The sequence below is a fragment of the Carassius carassius genome, chromosome 30 (genome assembly GCF_963082965.1).
Source record: "Carassius carassius chromosome 30, fCarCar2.1, whole genome shotgun sequence".
NCBI classification, from domain to species: domain Eukaryota; kingdom Metazoa; phylum Chordata; class Actinopteri; order Cypriniformes; family Cyprinidae; genus Carassius; species Carassius carassius.
In genome coordinates this window covers 18,114,148-18,132,723 of record NC_081784.1, presented here as the reverse complement: position 1 = coordinate 18,132,723, position 18,576 = coordinate 18,114,148, and the positions used below count along the sequence as shown (strand labels likewise).

The 18,576-nt window shown below is 38.5% G+C and overlaps 1 pseudogene; it reads right to left on the bottom strand.

The window, feature by feature from the left end:
- Positions 1–18,576, bottom strand: part of LOC132110333 (leucine-rich PPR motif-containing protein, mitochondrial-like) — a 72,371-nt pseudogene that overhangs the window by 25,574 nt on the left and 28,221 nt on the right.

Sequence of the window (18,576 nt, the reverse complement as noted above, 5' to 3'; positions counted from 1 at the left end):
ATTACTACTTGCATTTCTAAACAAGACTACAATTACAGAGGCCCCCACAATAGTAGGCTTTTTTTTCACAATTCCCTGCGAAAGCATGCCAGGAAATTATAGGTGTGCGGCGAGTGCCCGGCATGAACTCAGCGGGCTCTGGTCGCGGATACACCGCAGCTTCGCTACCGTAATGGAGGCTTTTTACTGGTCGATGCTCCCATCTGGCAAAGGGGAGAGGGTCCACCTCCACAGCTGCTCTGTCACCAAGCCAGATAATTAAGATGTGTTTACGCGCTGTTTAGAGGCTAGCTAATGGGCTGATACCGATAGGGCCTGTTTGCACTGGCGATACTAATCATCTAGAACTGAGAGAGAGCGACACAGAGAGAGAATGAGGATATCATCATCACAGCTGTGTGCATGTGGGAGTCAGCGCTGGCCACAGGAAGTCAGGCAAACTCCCGGTTTTGCGGTTCATCTCTATTTCTTCATAGTACTTAGATAAAGTAGATCAATTAGCGACTTGCAAAAATGACCATTTCTTGAACACTTATTGTCTTCCATTGGTTGATAAACAGTCTCAAAACTTTATTGGTTGAGTAATTATTGCTGTTTCAGGATACTTACAAAAGCAATGCTTTGATAACACAAAAGTATTTACACTTTCCCTGGAAAGTATTAATTGTTTAATCTGAATATTTAGTTTTTATTTCTATAAAATGTCAACATTGTTTTGAACATTCACAATATTACAAGAAAATATGCATACACAAATACCACTAAAACATCACTGAAGGGAAAAAATGTAATGCTTTAATAAAAAAAAAACGAATTTTTTTTAAAGGGTTAGTTCACCCAAAAATCTAAATTATGTCATTAATAACTCACCCTCATGTCGTTTCAAACCAGTGAGACCTCTGTTCATCTTCAGAAAACAGTTTCTGTCGGACTCGTCCTATTCGATAACGGAGGAGCTGATGATACTGTGCATGTGTGATTCAGCGTGAAGCAGACTGACACACAGAGCGTCTGAACCGAACTGATTCTTTTGGTGATTAATTCTGAACTGATTCTGTGCTAATGTTATGAGCCCAGGTAAACCGAAGGCATGGATGAAAGGCAATCATCGCCAATGATGCCATTACGTCAAGCGCAAAAGAACCTGTGAACCGTTTTCTTCAACCGGTTTATTGATTCAAACTGTCTGAAAGAACTACTGGTGATCCGAAAACCGATGCAACCAGTTCTTGACTCGTGAACGAGTCAATGCTTTTGTTCGTTATCTGGCTCAGCTCAGTGTTCATCTTCAGTTTCTCTCTTCACAGCAGTTCAGTCAGTGTACTGTTTGAGTAAATGAATTACTCTGGGATATTGGTTTGTTTGAACTCAGAGGGAGTGTCAGCCACATTAAAAAAGTTAACAGCTTAAGTAATTTGTGGATTAATGCTTATTGGAGACACGAACCGTTTTAAATGATTCAGTTCGATTTGGTAAACTGGTTCAAGAAGATCCAGTTACATCGAATGATTCGTTCGCGAACCGGATATCATACACTGCAGTGAACGCGCTCACAACAGACACGGACGAGAAGACAATGCTGAATAAAGTAGTTTTTGCTATTTTTGGACCAAAATGTATTTTCCATGCTTCAAAAAATTCTAACTGACCCTCTGATGTCACATGGACTACTTTGATGATGTTTTTCTTACCTTTCTGGACATGGACAGTATACCGTACACACAGTTTCAATGGAGGGACTGAGAGCTCTCGGACTAAATCTAAAATATCTTAAACTGTGTTCCGAAGATAAACGAAGGTCTTACAGGTTTGTAAGTTAATAATTAATGTTTCTTAAGCACCAAATCAGTATATTACAGTGGTTCTCAATCTGCGGACTGCAGGCCCATCACAAATGCAAATGCAGCCCACAAGGCTGAACACAATTTAAAAAAAATACTTTCAGTTTTACAATTCATTTTAATTTTTACATTAATTTAAACATTTACTAAACAAATATAAGCTATAATGTTTTTGTTATGTAAAATAATTAGTTTATGTATTATTTTCAGACACAAGCAGACCTATACTCACGTAATTAATGTTATGCATTTAACGAACACTTACAAGCGTGCACTTTTCAAGAATTCAATTCCAATAGTCACCAGCAGTCAGCATCAGCAGACTGATGGCTGCAGACAGTAAAATTGAGCATTAGAATGGACACATTTGCTATTAAGGGAAAAAAACTAAATGTGGAAAATGCTAGCGAAAGAACACATACAAACAAGAGTAGTCACAGCAGTGAAGGTAGAGAGTGCTGGCCTTTCGGCATCAACTTTTTGTTTGCACTGTCACTCACTTGAAGATGCTCAGCCCGTCTTTTTCCCCCCTTCTCCCAAAACAGCTTATACTACTGTTTCAGCTATATTAAAATAGTTCAGCTTTGTATGTAATGGCAAAGTGATTATATTTCATTTCATTTTTTTATTAAGTTAATTTAGAAAAATGTTTGGAGCATTTTTTGGTCGTTAAATATAACTTTTTGTTTAAGTAACGACCAAGTGCCAACGGCAGACATTGAGCTGATCATAGCCTACGTTTGATCAATTTAGCCTTTTCAAATCATCACAACTTTTCTAAAATAAAGTCTATAGATATAAAACAGTTCAAGCATATGACAATGTTCTAACGTTAAACCTAGATAAATGTGCGCCATATCCAAAATTTTGTGTGGAGAGTAGGGATGGGCGTTTTCCACAAATATCACATTCGAATATTTGAGCTCACAAAAAAACGAATATTCGAATATTCTTTATTTAAATTAAGTTTAATGAGTCAGACGTTATTTTTCAGCAACATTTGTTTTCGTCATTTTGAACAAGCTTACAATAAGCTTGAACATTACACATCGTGTTTTGTAGCTGAAAACCTTTAACAATGCGTGCAAACAAACAAAAGTACAGATTAAAAGCAAAAAAAAAAAAAAAGTGAACAAAGATAAAACGTAAAGCAGCCTGCAGCAATTAGGCTATTGTACAGAATGTAGCTTACACTTAACTTTTAAACTGTCAGCAAATCTTTTTTGCTTTTTTTTCTATTGTTTCAAATGTTCTTGTTAAGAAATACGGGCATGTAAACATGATTGGGGGAAAGTCGGCTCCTTAGTCTGTTAACAATAAGGCCGGCCGCGGAGAAAACGCGCTCTGACGCACAGACGTTGGCGGGACTCACAAATAACGGTGTGCTAAGCGAATACGTTTTGTGAAGCGCTTCGTGTTTTCGTTTCACCACTGAATGGGATCCTCATCTGGTGGAATACATGGCTCCATCAAGAACTGTTCCCACTCGTCTCGGCTGGACTCTCTGTAATCATCGCTGGAGAACTGGCTCAGCCTTTTCCGACGAGTGGGCATTGCATCCTCTTCATCATGGCGACTGCATCCGCACCACTCGCATCAAGGAAAATGTTCTTTTTTTTCTTACTTCTCTCATGTTTTCATCGAGAAACCTGAGATGTTTGTGCCGAGGGTCTAGGGCAGACGCGAGAAGAGGTGTTTTCACTGCATTCTCCAACTTAGCGGTGTTTATTCATTGCTTGAGAGATGCTGCAACGATGTTCTTGGATCACTTTCTGTGATTCTCTACGGCATATTTGATGTACTGTAGAAGACCGCAGTTCTTTTAGGGGGTGTTCACATATCGCGTCTTTTGCATGCTCAAGTTCGTTATTTCCAATGTAGGCGCGCGGTATGCGCGCTCATAATGGAAGCGATGCGGTCGCGATACGCACGCGGTGCGCCGCGGTCCCGTTTTTTCCAGGCGCGTCCGCACAGCATCGAGTTAAAAACATCTCAACTTTCAGAATGCCGCAAGCGCACCGCAGGTCATGTGACAAGAACTAAACATTCAGCTTCATCCTTTCCTGTAACAACGTTGAAAGCTCAACTAAGATGAAGAAACAGCTGCATAGTTGTATATGGATTGCCATTTTGAAATAAATTTAGTAGCAGAGCTACTGAAAGCGATTTTTTTTGTGCTGCAAATCCATTTATCCTTTGCTGAAATTTCCGCGTCTTCATGGAGAGAACGCGTCGCCTCAGGAGCGCTTCTGCCCGAGCGCTTTGGAAAGAAGGATAAAGCGGCGCGCATAGCCTTTTCCACGCCTTATTAGGCGCGATATGTGAATGGCCCCTTAATCATTCATTAATTATTTTTTGCTTGCATACACCTTCAAATATGCCATGGAGAATCACAGAAAGTGACCAAATTAGGTTTTATTGTGAACTTTTTTTTTTTTTTTTTTTTTTGCGAAATTCGAATATCATTTTTATTTATCGAATAATTAGAGCAGAACGAATATTTGAATGTTCGACTATCCGTGCACATCCCTACTGGAGAGTGCGCTAAAGTGCGCTTTACAGAACAGAGGCACCAGCACGATCACTTGCATTTTTTTTCAGTGGATAAACCTTCATTTTTACTCATAAAGGTATGAGTAATACATCATTCAAAAATGTAAAGGGTCAACTTTTATTTGTGTGCACTTACAATAATCAACAAAACGTTGTGCTTCAATAAAGAAAACAAACACAATGTGCTTTCTGCGGTCTCGTCTTGAACAGGATAAATGTGAATAAATGCTTTACAGAAATGAAAAAAAATATCTATAGAAAGCTTCAAATTACTAAAAATAAAACAAAAACAAAAACTTTTTCATTCTAATCATAATCTGTAAAGATGCACTTCTCTCCAAATGTGCGTCTGATGAGATTGTGAGTCAGGATCGACAACTTCATCCTTGCGACACAGACTCAGAAAACAATAGTTTATTAGTAGTGGTCGACCGATATATTGCCAAGGCTGATATCGGCCGATATTTGGAATTTTTCAAATACTGACATTGGCCGATAAGTTTTTCTGCTTGGCTGATATGTTCGAGGCGGGACTTTTATTTTGACTGAACACAGCACTCACATTTTCCCTGTTGTTCATTATCATCATTAACAGTTCTGTCTAATACGGATAGAAGTCTGTCCAATAATCCGATAGGATGGTTAAACAAAGGAAATAATGTATACAAAAAGTGTTATAACAATTGCTTTTATATTATTAGTAATAAAAAGGCAAACACTATAATACTTTCTCATTTGCCGTTGGCATTAAGCAAATATGCATTTATATAATTCAAACAAATCTTTGAATGACTAATGAACATTTAATTTCACAAACCTTGCAAACTTAGTCGACTCCAGCGGTGAGATCTTGTGAATTGTGCATTTTTACACAGCATGATTGTGTGTTCTCTGCACGATGGTCGGTGTGAATCGAAAGCTTTAAATTTTAAACAAGTGATTTCAAATTATGCTGCTCTTTATGCATTTGCCCACGGTCATATTCATGTCATTTTCACTGTGTGCTGTATGTAAAATGAGTGTTACCTTGGCTTTATTTGAAAAATATGATTCTCAATGCACACAAACTTCCCAGAATACGTAGTGCCCTGTTGGTTACAGTGTTTACTTCGGTTATAATTATATTTTTTATTAAATATTTATTTATTTGTGAAAAATACATTGTCATCTAAAGTATAAGTGTTTATTTTACACATTCATTTTTTAATCCACTGTCAAATTATGTAAAATTCATAAATATGAATAAAAATTAGTAAAAACTTATATCGGCTATCGGCCCCCTGCTTCCCAAGAAATCGGCGTCGGCTATCTATTTATTAGTAAATAATTCAAATATCTTCTTACAAAAAAGGTTGAGAACCACTGGTATATTAGAATGATTTCTGAAGTATCATGTGAGAGAGAAGACTGGAAAAATACTGACATGTTTATATCTAATCTTTTCTTGACTTTATCAGCATTTTAATCTATCTTGTAGGTGACCTGGGAATGAAGTAAAATCTTTTCCAACTTGAAATACACAGTCACGCATTTTTTATTACACAGAATCTGTACCAATATTATGGACCATAAGCATCACTTGGTCCCTGAGTATAGTTTGGGTTCCTCCTCCTCTTAAAAATGAAGGTGCTTCACAATGCCATAGAACAACCTTTTTTTTGTCTAAATGGTTTCATAAAGAACCTTTAATGTTTGAAGACAAGAACAGATTATTAAAAAGGTCAGAAAGAGATGGTTCTTTAAAAGAGCCTTTGACTGAATGGTTCCTTGTGGAACCAAAAATGGTTCTGTGAAGAACCTTTTAAGCACCTTTATTTTTAAAGGTCCCGTTCTTCGTGATACCATGTTTCAAACTTTAGTTAGTGTGTAATGTTGTTGTTAGAGTATAAATAATATCTGTAAAATTATAAAGCTCAAAGTTCAATGCCAAGCGAGATATTTTATTTAACAGAATTCGCCTACATCGAACGACCCGTTTGGACTACATCCCTCTACTTCCTTCATTAATGACGTCACTAGAACAGTTTTTTGACTAACCTCCACCCACAGGAATAAACAAAAAGGGGGCATGGTCTTGTTGTGCTCGCACGTAGAAGGAGGAAGAGTTGCGTTTGAAGAGTGTGTTTGTCGCCATGTAGTCGAAAAGCTGTTATTTTCATCTCTGACTCCAATCATCTTTTATTGGCCTTCCCAGGGACGCTGTACTTAGAGATCAATGGTTACAATTTATGTTTAACTCGGTTCCCGAAAATTATAATCCACATGTAAAACTATGTGCAGCACATTTTGCTGAGGACAGCTTCCTCAATCTCAATCAGTTTAATGCTGGATTCGCACAAAGATTATTCATGAAAGATGGAGCAGTTCCCTCTTTGTCTGGAGAAGGCGTTGTTTATGGACCACAACCGGTAAGTGTATTTTATTATTTAAGTTGGTGCGTTTAACAGTTTCTGTAACTTATTACACAAAAAGCAATGCTGTTTAGCTTTGTTAACTAGATGGTAGGGCTGTGCAAAAAATCGAATGTGATTTTCATGCGCATCCCGTCAGTAAAAATTCCTGTGATTATAAGTACATCTCCAGCACGTGCACAAAACAAATCCTGCCCACTTGCTTCTCAAAACTAGTCCAAAACTAGCCCAATCGCGTTTCCAGGAGGACAGCCTGCGCTAAGCTCCTGTCGAATCACAAAACAGCCTACCTTTTGATGTTATTTTCATGTTCATTATGTACTCCAGTAGTAAAGAGAAAGGTATGATAGGATCACATGCTGCTTGAACGGAGGCACTAACTCGCGATCGCGCCTGCCGCATTAAAGAGCGCCAAAACTGTATTTATTGTTTGAATTTCATTACAAATTTAGAATAATTATAAAGCTGATACTTAACAGCAAGTGCGTTTAAATAATGAAGTCCACGCATTAACAGAACACTACATAGACTAAGGTCTTGTTAAGAAGAAGCCATATTAGTAATGATTATAAATGAGAACTGTTAACAAAATTGCCAATATCCACACAGCTTACAGCTTTACCTGTTGTAGTTTGTTCAAGCAGTGCATGAAATAAACACTGTTTTTGTGCACTTCCTCTTCAAGTCTCCATCATTTCTCTCTCTCGCAAAAACCTCAACAAAAGCTTCACTCGCATTTTAATATTTATGGTCGCAAATACGACCATTTTAGTCACAGTTTGGAGCCCTGAACATTTATTTTTAATTGTAACATTTCACAATATTAATTTTTTTATACTGTATTTTTATCTATTAAATGCAGCCTCGGTGAGAATAGGAGACATGAAAAATCCTACAAACCCGCAGAGACTGTACAGAGGGAAATCAACCTACAGATACGCACTTATAGTTGCATATGTATTAAACTGTGAATTTCAGTAGGAAAAAAAACCCTCAACTTTACTCAAAGAGTATTCCTACAGTGTTTGACGATAACAAGGAGCTTGAGTATGGAGAGTAACGGTATGTGTATGGAAATATACAATGTAGGCCGACCTACAGCAACACAGTTCACTTCAGTCTCCACACACACACACACACACACACACATACATACTGTACACTCAAACAGAGACAGCCAGCTTGTTTTAGCTCACAAATTCCAATCTGTCACTTCATCACCCTGCAATTTTTGTCCTGTTGTTATGCAAATCCAGCACAGCACTCCGTACTGTCAGGAAAAGTGATGAGCCAAAAGGAACAGTGAACCAGGGAACAGGAGGTTCAGCAGGGTCATGCTGAGTTTTTAAGAGGCTGCTTTTGTATGATAAGGCTCTGTTCACTTATCTACTCAGTCATGCTGTTATTCGGGCACAGATCTCATCCTTTACTGCTTTTTTTAATTGTTTTATCAAGATCCCAGCAGTCAGCCCATTTAAATAGAGACTTGTCATTTAATAAGCACTCGTCTAAAAAGTGCCACATGTTAGTGTTAACAGCTGGATATGAATTGAAGCAATGGAGGTTAAGTGGATCGCCAGAGGGCGTCATGACAGCGATACCCACGAGGGGATTAGAACTAACAACCTCTTGATTCTTAGGCTGTCGCTCTAAGTACTCAACCATGTACTTTTCTTATGGCCCAGGGCTTTACAAGCATTGTTGTACAGAGCATATTGATGTACATTTCAGCCATATAAAAGGAGGTTATGTGCTAAATCTGTAGGAAAAGCAGAAAGGGCTGCAATTGCTTTAATGTACCTAAGTGTAAGTACTTGCCATTAAAAAAAACATTGCGCTTAGATCTCCTATTCACTTTCTTTGTAGAGAAATGTCACTTATGCTGTTTTATAGGGCTGCACGATAAATCGCATGCAATATTTAATGCGCATCTTGTCAGTAAAGCCGGTTCTGTAATCAGCGGTAAATCTCCATCACCTACGCGCTTTCACATGGTGCAGCATTAAATACACAGAGAAGTTGTTCACTGACATGCTGCGCAAAACATGCAAAGAATATGAACTTGGCTTTGCGCAGCTTGTCAGTGAACAACGGCACGATTTATCAGGCAGCCCTACTGTTTTAGAAGTCATAAAGATGTGTACTGTATGCTTTAAAATAGACCCTAAGAAATAGTATAAAAATCATGAGTAAAGTAGGTCTGAAATATCACAGCTCAATGGTGTCAGTGCACATGCACTAGGCCATGACTCTGACTCTCAACTTTTGCACAATACTAGGACTTCCTGATGAGCCTGTTCGCAGGTTGCGGATGAACGAACAAGACAGATGTCAGAGTCCCAAATGAAGCCCCTAAGACCACGGTTCACACATCACTGGACCACAAACAGCAACCGAGCTGAACTTCAGCCATTTAAGAAAGCTCTATGACGGCAGACAGCTTAAATTCTTCCCTTCTGACAGAACAACTAATCACACCCAATCAGCTGCTTGAGGTAAATGGGCCCAGATGGACGGCTAGCGGTGAAGCATCTCGGCCCACTGTCTGATACCACACACACTAAGGTAAACAAATATCACACAGCCCATTAATCCTCAAGCTCATTCCCTGGCCTTCTGCCAGCCTGTGAACCGGCAATGGCATTTTGCGAACTCTGTAACAAAAGTAAGGACTCAAGAAAAGAAAGAAAAAAAACAGATGGAGGAAGGAACAAGAGACAAAAGCCAGGCCAGCCGGTGCGCTAAGGTGCCTTGAGTCATGATCTTCAAGTGGATTGGGTTGCGGCGGTGATGCGGGCAGGCTGGGGCACTGAGGTGTGTTATGGTGAATGACAAGCTCCAAGCGCACACCGGCGGGATAATGGCCACTGACGCGCTCTGACGGACACACATATACATACACACACACTTCCCTCATCACACACTTTCGCCTGAATTCACATGCAAATGTGCGTGTGAAATACTCAAGCACTTTCCCCACCATGATATGCCATTAGTATCAGGACGGATTTCAGTAATTCTGTTAAATTGCAGCCGGTCCTGTAATTTTCCCTCGCTCGGTGACAGGATGAGTCCGAGCGAGAGGGAGGGAGCAGCCAAAGAGTGACACGCATTGTGAAAAGAGAGACGGAGCGTGTATTTTCACCATCACTGTGTGCACAAAGCTAAGAGGAAACACTTTTATTGTAATTGCGTCTTACATGAGCATGGAGAAATCCACCGTGGAATTCAGATAATGGCTGATTAATGTCCCCATGCAGATAGACAGGTATCTCGGACCTCACTCTCGCACACAGACATGCTCACCCGGCCGCTAACTGAACACAACCTTCATGAAACTAATTAAGCGAGTGACCACCTTTTCATAATGCCATGATAAGTAATACAAATGCTCATTGATGTCCTAAGTGGTTTAAAAAGTAAGGCAATGCACACATAATGTGATGGCCGACATTATTTGTGACAAACTAAACTTACTGAATTCATTAATCCGGTATGGTGGAAATAAGAGGGCATCTGTAATTATTTCAGCAGGGCCTGAAGCTTTCACATGGGCACAGATGGGGCCACTAACCTTCCAGCTTGCCGTGTTTGGAAAGCACTCGGACCAAGGCCATATACTTCTGAGCATCCAGCGCTACCTCAGAGTCCTTGCGAGCCCTGAAACGCCAAATAAGAAAGAGTAAACACAGGTTGACAATTCATTTTTAAGTCACATTCTTCGTGCTACAAATGTTTCAAATTTCAAAGGGATAGTTCACTTGAAAATTAAACGGTCATTAACTGCTCACCCCCTCATGTTATTACAAATCCTTCTGAATTTATTTCAATTGTGGAAGAAAAAAGGTGTGTGGGTTTTTTTTTACAACTATCCTAGCCACATACGAAGACTTTTAAGCTCCAACATAAGGACTGTCAAGTGCCAAAATGACCATATGACTCATATAGGATAGTGATTGTCTGACCAAAAAACAAACAAGTCATTTTTCATTTTAACATTCACACTTCTTCACTCTCGCATGTTAATGAGCACTTGTGAGAGAAATAAAGAGGTGAACTAGGGCTGTCAAACTGATTATTCACAATTGATCACATCCAAAATAAAAGTTTGTGTTTACATAATATATGCGTGTTTACGGTGTATACTTATATGTATAGAAAAACACGCACATACTGTACATGTATATATTTAAGAATTGTATGCAATATATACACAGATCAGGCATAACATTATGACCACTGACAGGTGAAGTGAATAACACTGATTATCTCAACATAACAGCACCTGTTAGTGGGTGGGAAATATTAGGCAGCAAGTGAACAATCTGTCCTCAAAGTCGATGTCTTAGAAGCAGGAAAAATGTGATTTAAGCGAGTTTAACAAGGGCCAAATTGTGATGGCTAGACGACTGGGTCAGAGCATCTCCAAAAATCCAGCTCTAGTGGGGTTACTGGTCTACAGTGGTCAGAATCTATCAAAAGTGGTCCACAGAAGGAACAGTGGTGAACCAGTGGTGAACCATTTACATTGATACGTACCACCTACCTAAACATTGTTTCAGACCATGCATACCCTTTTATGAGAACGGTAATCCCTGGTGGCTGTGGGCCCTTTCAGCAAGATAATGTGCCCTGCCACAAAGCGAAAATGGTTCAGGAATGATTTGAGGAGCACAACAATGAGTTTGAGGTGTTGACCTGGTCTCCAAATTCTACAGCTCTCAATCCAATTGAGCATCTGTGGGATGTGCTGAACAAGCAAGTCCGATCCATGGAGGCTCCAACTCACAACTTACAGGACTTTAAGGATCTGCTGCTAACATCTTGGTGCCAGATACCACAGCACACCTTTAGGGGTCTAGTGGAGTCCATGCCTCAACACTTCAGGGCTGTTTTGGCAGCAAGAGGGGGACCAACACAGGACCAACACAATATTAGGAAAGGGGTCATAATGTTATGCCTGATCGGTTCAGTTCCTTCTGGTTCTTCAAATCTGATTGGCTGACAGGAGTGCGATATTCAAGTGAAATCAGAATTCCATCTGTTTCACCATTTGAATCACTCCACTTATGTATTTCTAAGAGGGAATGTCATAATTTCATATAATTAAATAACAAACAAAAAAATATTAAACTGTAACTATGCTTCCACTGTTCGAGCTCGCTGATTGGTTTAAGAATAAACCGTCAATTTATCTTAGATATTTTTGCTGAACAATAGCAGTTGTGCCAAGCGGTGCCATGCAACCCGAGTTATTTTCTGTTCATTGCCAGTTCATTCAATAAAGACAATCTAGTTTCTGAGTACTAAGTTATTAACCCAACAATAACGGGGTCAGTTAATTTTTGCAGTGGGCCGTGCAAACATATGTGCTTGGTTGTGTGGGCCGCAAGTTGAAAAAGGTTGGGAACCATTGAGTTAAACTGTTCCTTTAACTGTCACTAGCGAAACAAGGATGTTTGTATGACGATGATGATGTGTACTTCTAACTTACAATTCCGTCTTTAGCTTGAGGGCTTCCTCAGCATTGTCATGCCGACAGCACAGGTTGATGAGCATGGCATATGCAGCAGGAGACATATCTGCTTCATACTGAGTTTTAAGCTCCAGAGCTCGTTCTAGTTTCTGATGAGACAGACAAAGTTATGGGAAAAGTCAACTACACGCATGCATACACAAGTACTGACTACTGGATTTAAATGGTGACTAGTGACAGACCGCCATCCACCTTATTTTACAACATGGAAACAAGCTATTTCCTGCAAATGTTTGAGACTTGAAATTCATTAGCTACTATAGGTAACAAACTAATGCCGCGTTTCCACTGAAATTACCCAGAACATTTGTACCAGGAACTTTTTTCCCCAGGAACTTTTTCCCCCCAGACCTGTTGCTTTCTGCGTTTCCACCGCGGTGTAAAGTACCGGGAAGATTAGGCAAATAGACTGGTGATGTAGGTCTGCGCGCGTTTTTCAATACAAAGTACGCTGATTTTGGACGTGCATCCTCTGTAGTTCAGACTTTGTGCATTCAACTCATGAGTGTGATGTCCGCGACGAGCAAGTCTGGTAAATCTGTAAACAGCAGTGTACTTGATAACTTCAGTCAGCTGACCATGGCTACTGCTATTTTCCTCTCTGTATATTTACAATAAAACGAAATAGGATATCAAATACTACTGCCTCCTTTCGTTTCATTTAAACATAATAACAACTGCAGAAATGTACTTAGTTCAGGGAAATGTGAATATATACAGCCATTACAATGAAACGAAATATTATATAAATTTGCCTTTTTTATTTTAATTTTAACATACAGTATAGATAAATTGAATACAAACCAAAGATAACCTATTAGATTTACCCAAAATTTTATGTTTAACCACCAAAGAGACATCAGAGCCAGCGGCACACATCAGAAGGTCTAGCCGAGGTGAGGCTGCTCTCGGCGGATACATGAGGACTGAGCTCCCGCTGATCAGTGGAGCTTACAGTCTCCGAGATCGGCAAAACACATATTTAAATAGGCGCTGTCTTTAAAATAAACCACAGATTTGAGTTTTAAACAACTACATTCTTGCCTGAAATACTTTTAAAATTACATTTCATGACACAATAACAGTAATATTTTGAAAATGATACGAATAAATGGGGGTTGAACTTAACCAATGCTGAGTGAACTCAACCAATCAGGATGTTTAGCGCCCAATCACCCCCCGAAAGTTCCGGAACTTTTGAAAAAATACCACCTCGCCAGCAGGGACTTTCTGAGGGGAATTTTTTTACCCTGAACTTTATTTAGTTCCTGGTTCCTGCAGTGGAAACACACCAAGTACCAGGCCAAAGTCCCTAGTTCTTGAGTAAAGTTCCTGCGGTGGAAACACGGCATAACAGCACAACAGACCATTTTGGAGAGCTAAAATAACTGGCAACGGCTGACACAGGAAGTCTTGAGCATTCAAGTTAAAAATGGCTGAACTCACCCTTGGGTTTAAAATAAGATGCATAATAAAAACCAATAGGTCCAGAACACTAAATATATTATTGGATATTTATGAGGATAACAGATCTCACCTCCTCGGCACACAGGACAGTGATTACTTTTTGAGGGTGGAACTGGCTGTCTTGCCTTCAGCTTTCAGCTCTGCCAGGGTCTTCTCCAGGAATGAAAGTTTCCCCTCCAAATTCTGACAAAAACATGAGGCTATTTGACTCACACAGCTTACCTCATGGATTGAACGTATTTGATTTAAATGAGCCATTTTAATCTAGATAAAAAATTAATCTATGCCCACCACTAATATACTTGATTCTGTGATACAAGGCCTTCAGGGGTCATTCTGTTATAACAAATGACTGGATGTACATTATCCCTTAAAAAAAAAATATATATATAGTGAAAAAGTGACGTGACATTCAGCCAAGTATGGTGACCCATACTCAGAATTTGTGCTCTGCATTTAACCCATCAGAAGTGCACACACACAGAGCAGTGAACACACACACACACTGTGAACACACACCCGGAGCAGTGGGCAGCAATGCTGCGGCGCCCAGGGAGCAGTTGGGGGTTCGATGCCTTGCTCAAGGGCACCTAAGTTGTGATATTGAAGGTGGAGAGAGAACTGTACATGCACTCCCCCCACCCACAATTCCTGCCGGCCCGGGACGCGAACTCACAACCTTTCGATTGGGAGTCCGACTCTCTAACCATTAGGCCACGACTTCCCTATATTCTCTATATAACAGCTCTATTAACTGTACTATTACAGATCTGAATAAAACGATTGAAAATAGATTTGTAAATATTAGTGGTGTTTGCCCATGTGGAAATCTCTATGATGCCACGGTGTTGCTATGCATTTACTAGGGTGTGGTTGCTAGGAAGCTTTTAATTAATGCACAAGTTTCTCCCTTATAGTTTTTTTTTTGGTCATTTTACTGCTGGCAAATAAAGTCTTTTCACGTATAAAAGTAACAACACACCTCTAAAGTTGAGTTTTGGTATCATTCATGGCCGAAAGCTGAATGGAATGGGAATGGTGTCAAAATAATATCCCCAAGTATAGTAAAATAATATTTTAAATATAATTTTTAAAATAATATTTGCCTCTGCAAACACCGCTAATTACAAAATACCTTGACAAGCTCTGGAACTTGGTAGGACTCCAGAATGTTCCTGATTCCTCTGAAGATGCTCAGAGAGATGCTAATATTCTGAAACCAAAGAAATTAACACAAAGTAACTACTCAACAAGAAAAATAAAGATTTACCTGGACTATTTTCATGTTCATGAAGTAGTTTCAAAATGGTCTTTAGCTTTGCTTCAGAGCTTCTGTATACATGCATGTATGTTTATATTTTAATCACTAATGTATTTTGAATAATGTTACATTTGATAGCAAATAGTCAAAACTGTGGATGCAGAGTTAAACATTTCTGGTTCTGTGTGTTCTTTTTATGAAGTTTTCACTTCAGTTTTTCTAAATGTTCTGCGTACTAGCTTAGCATACGTATATTTGATCAGAAATACAGTAAAACAGTAGCTGGTGAAATATCACTGTTGAGTTATCTATTTGAATTTATTTTAAAATGTAATTTATTCCTGTGATAGAAAAAAGCTGAATTTTCAGCATAATTACTCCAGTTTTCTTTGTCACATGATCCTCAGAAATCTTTCTGATATGCTTGTTTGTTTGTTTATTTTTTTGCTGCTTAAGATTTTTGTGAATCATGATATATTTTTTCACTGGATTTACTGATGTTCAAAAGAATAGCATTCATGTCAAACAGAAATCTTTTAGAACTACTGTCACTTATGATCAATTTAATGCTTATTTGCTGAATAAAAGTATTAATTTTCTTCAAAAAAAATAAAAAAAATAACCCAGTGTACAGATGTTTTTGTTTGATCCTAAAACACTATGAACAGCCACCTATTGGAGTCCTAGACAGACTGGATTTAACAGGCAGATTGAACTGTTAATGACACTTTACTTGAGTGTTTGCAAACATACCATGTTCTTGAGCAGGCCAAAGTACTCCCTAAGCTGCTCTTCTTTGGAGTGCACCTCCATCTCGTTCATGGAATCAATCAGGTTGTAAAGGAAGTAGGCAACATTTTCTGCAAAAAAGGACAGAAGAACCAATTTGAAACTTCCTGCTTTCTATAAATACACTAATAGAGTCTAATATAAAACCACAAAGTAAGCTTCTGTTGGAACAGAACGACAAAAATATTGCAATCCAGCGAATAAGCTCTTAAACTATTTTGTGTGTGTTATGCTGACACGGCCAGCTTTGCTGCAGACTTGACTGAAGTATGTTTTAACAAGTGGCTGGCAGCTGACAGCCTCACACACACACATGTGTGTTGTGAATGGTGATGGGATGAGACAGAGAGACCATCTCCATCGCTCCCACTTGCTCGGACACCAGCGCAGAGGCCAGCTCCAGTGCAGCAAGATGACAAACACTTGCAGAAGCTCTGTTAACTCAACGCAGAGTCAGCAAGCAGACAGCTCTCACATAAACATGCACACAGCTACTATTCAGACTGCATCAGACACACACACTCAATGCAAAGTACAGCTGTCAGGATAAACTGCATCACTGCCAGTGGCCCTACAGACATCACACACACACACACACACACACACACACACACACACACACACACAACGATACTGTGAGCTGGTATTATACTGGCTATCAGCTAGGATTATCATGAATATTATGTAAATTAAAAAAAGAAAATACATCAAAATAAAAAAAAGTGAATTTTAATCAGCATATAATTTTTTGTATGCCATGATACAAGTTATTAAGACCTATTTTTAACAATTTTTTTCTCAAAACAATTCTAAGTAATATCATTTTATGGGGGGGGGGGGTCCCCTTTCCACATATTTTCATAAAAAAAAAAAAGTTTAATACAGACACAGGCAAATACAGAATGTTAGAGGGCGAGAAAAACAGTGCAAACAAGCAACATACCAGAAGTTTCAGGGTCAGCACTATTTAACCGAGGGTCTTTATAGACACGCTCTGTGATCTAACAGAAGATGAAAGTCCCTTTAACAAAGGCTCTTTTCATTTGTTTTCCATCATCTTTCTTAAAATTTCTTGATTTCACTCTTACCTTTGCCATTAGCTCCACATTGCGAAACCTGTAGGGGGCAGTAGAGGATCAGAGATGACAAGCATTCAGACGAGGACAAAAACATTTCTAGCGAAACTTTCAAACTAAATATTTCAGCCAAAGAGTCATTTCAATATCAAGTACATATTTGGTGTGACAGGGCTTCATTTGACCAGTTGGAACATAGCAGGTTTCTCACACTTGTTGGCCAATGAATCTCAATGATTTCTTTCCATGATTTTTTTCCAGTCACCCATTATTACTGATAATTTAGTAAATAATAATAATTAAAAAAATATATAATAATAATATTTTTTTTACAATAATTACATACAGACTGCACTCAAAGAGTGAATAATATGTTTTATAGCTGATTATAAAATAATTATAAAAAATATATAAAACATGTATACAATAATTTTATTCAGCATACAGCACAATTCAAAAGACTGGGTTGGAGTGATCATTTTAAGTCGCTTATTCTCACCAAGGCTGCATATATGTGATCAAAAAAAAAAAAAAAAAAAAGTAAATATATATATATATATATATATATATATATATATATATATATATATATATATATAGTCAAAATTCAAAATATTAAATGTAATTTTAAATAGTAGTAATTCAATTTATATATATTGAATTACTACTATTTAAAATTACATTTAATATTTTGAATTTTGACTGCTTTGAAAATATATGTATCTATCGATCACTATATGAATAAATGCAAATCAAACTGATTGTAATTTATTCCTGTGATGGTAAAGCTGAATTTTCAGCATCACTACTAGTGTTCAGTGTCACTTGATCCTTCAGAAATCATTCTAATGTACTAATTAGCTGCTTAAGAAACATTTCTTATTATTATCAACGTTAAAAACAGTTGTGCAGCTTTTTTATTTTTACCAAAATACAACCCGAATTCCGGAAAAGGTGGGACGTTTTTTAACTTTTAATAAAATGAAAACTAAAAGACTTTCAAATCACATGAGCCAATATTTTATTCACAATAGAACATAGATAACGTAGCAAATGTTTAAACTGAGAAAGTTTACAATTTTATGCACAAAATGAGCTCATTTCAATTTTGATTTCTGCTACAGGTCTCAAAATAGTTGGGACGGGGCATGTTTACCATGGTGTAGCATCTCCTTTTCTTTTCAAAACAGTTTGAAGACGTCTGGGCATTGAGGCTATGAGTTGCTGGAGCTTTGCTGTTGGAATTTGGTCCCATTCTTGCCTTATATAGATTTCCAGCTGCTGAAGAGTTCGTGGTCGTCTTTGACGTATTTTTCATTTAATGATGCGCCAAATGTTCTCTATAGGTGAAAGATCTGGACTGCAGGCAGGCCAGGTTAGCACCTGGACTCTTCTACGACGAAGCCATGCTGTTGTTATAGCTGCAGTATGTGGTTTTGCATTGTCCTGCTGAAATAAACAAGGCCTTCCCTGAAATAGACGTTGTTTGGAGGGAAGCATATGTTGCTCTAAAACCTTTATATACCTTTCAGCATTCACAGAGCCTTCCAAAACATGCAAGCTGCTCATACCGTATGCACTTATGCACCCCCATACCATCAGAGATGCTGGCTTTTGAACTGAACGCTGATAACATGCTGGA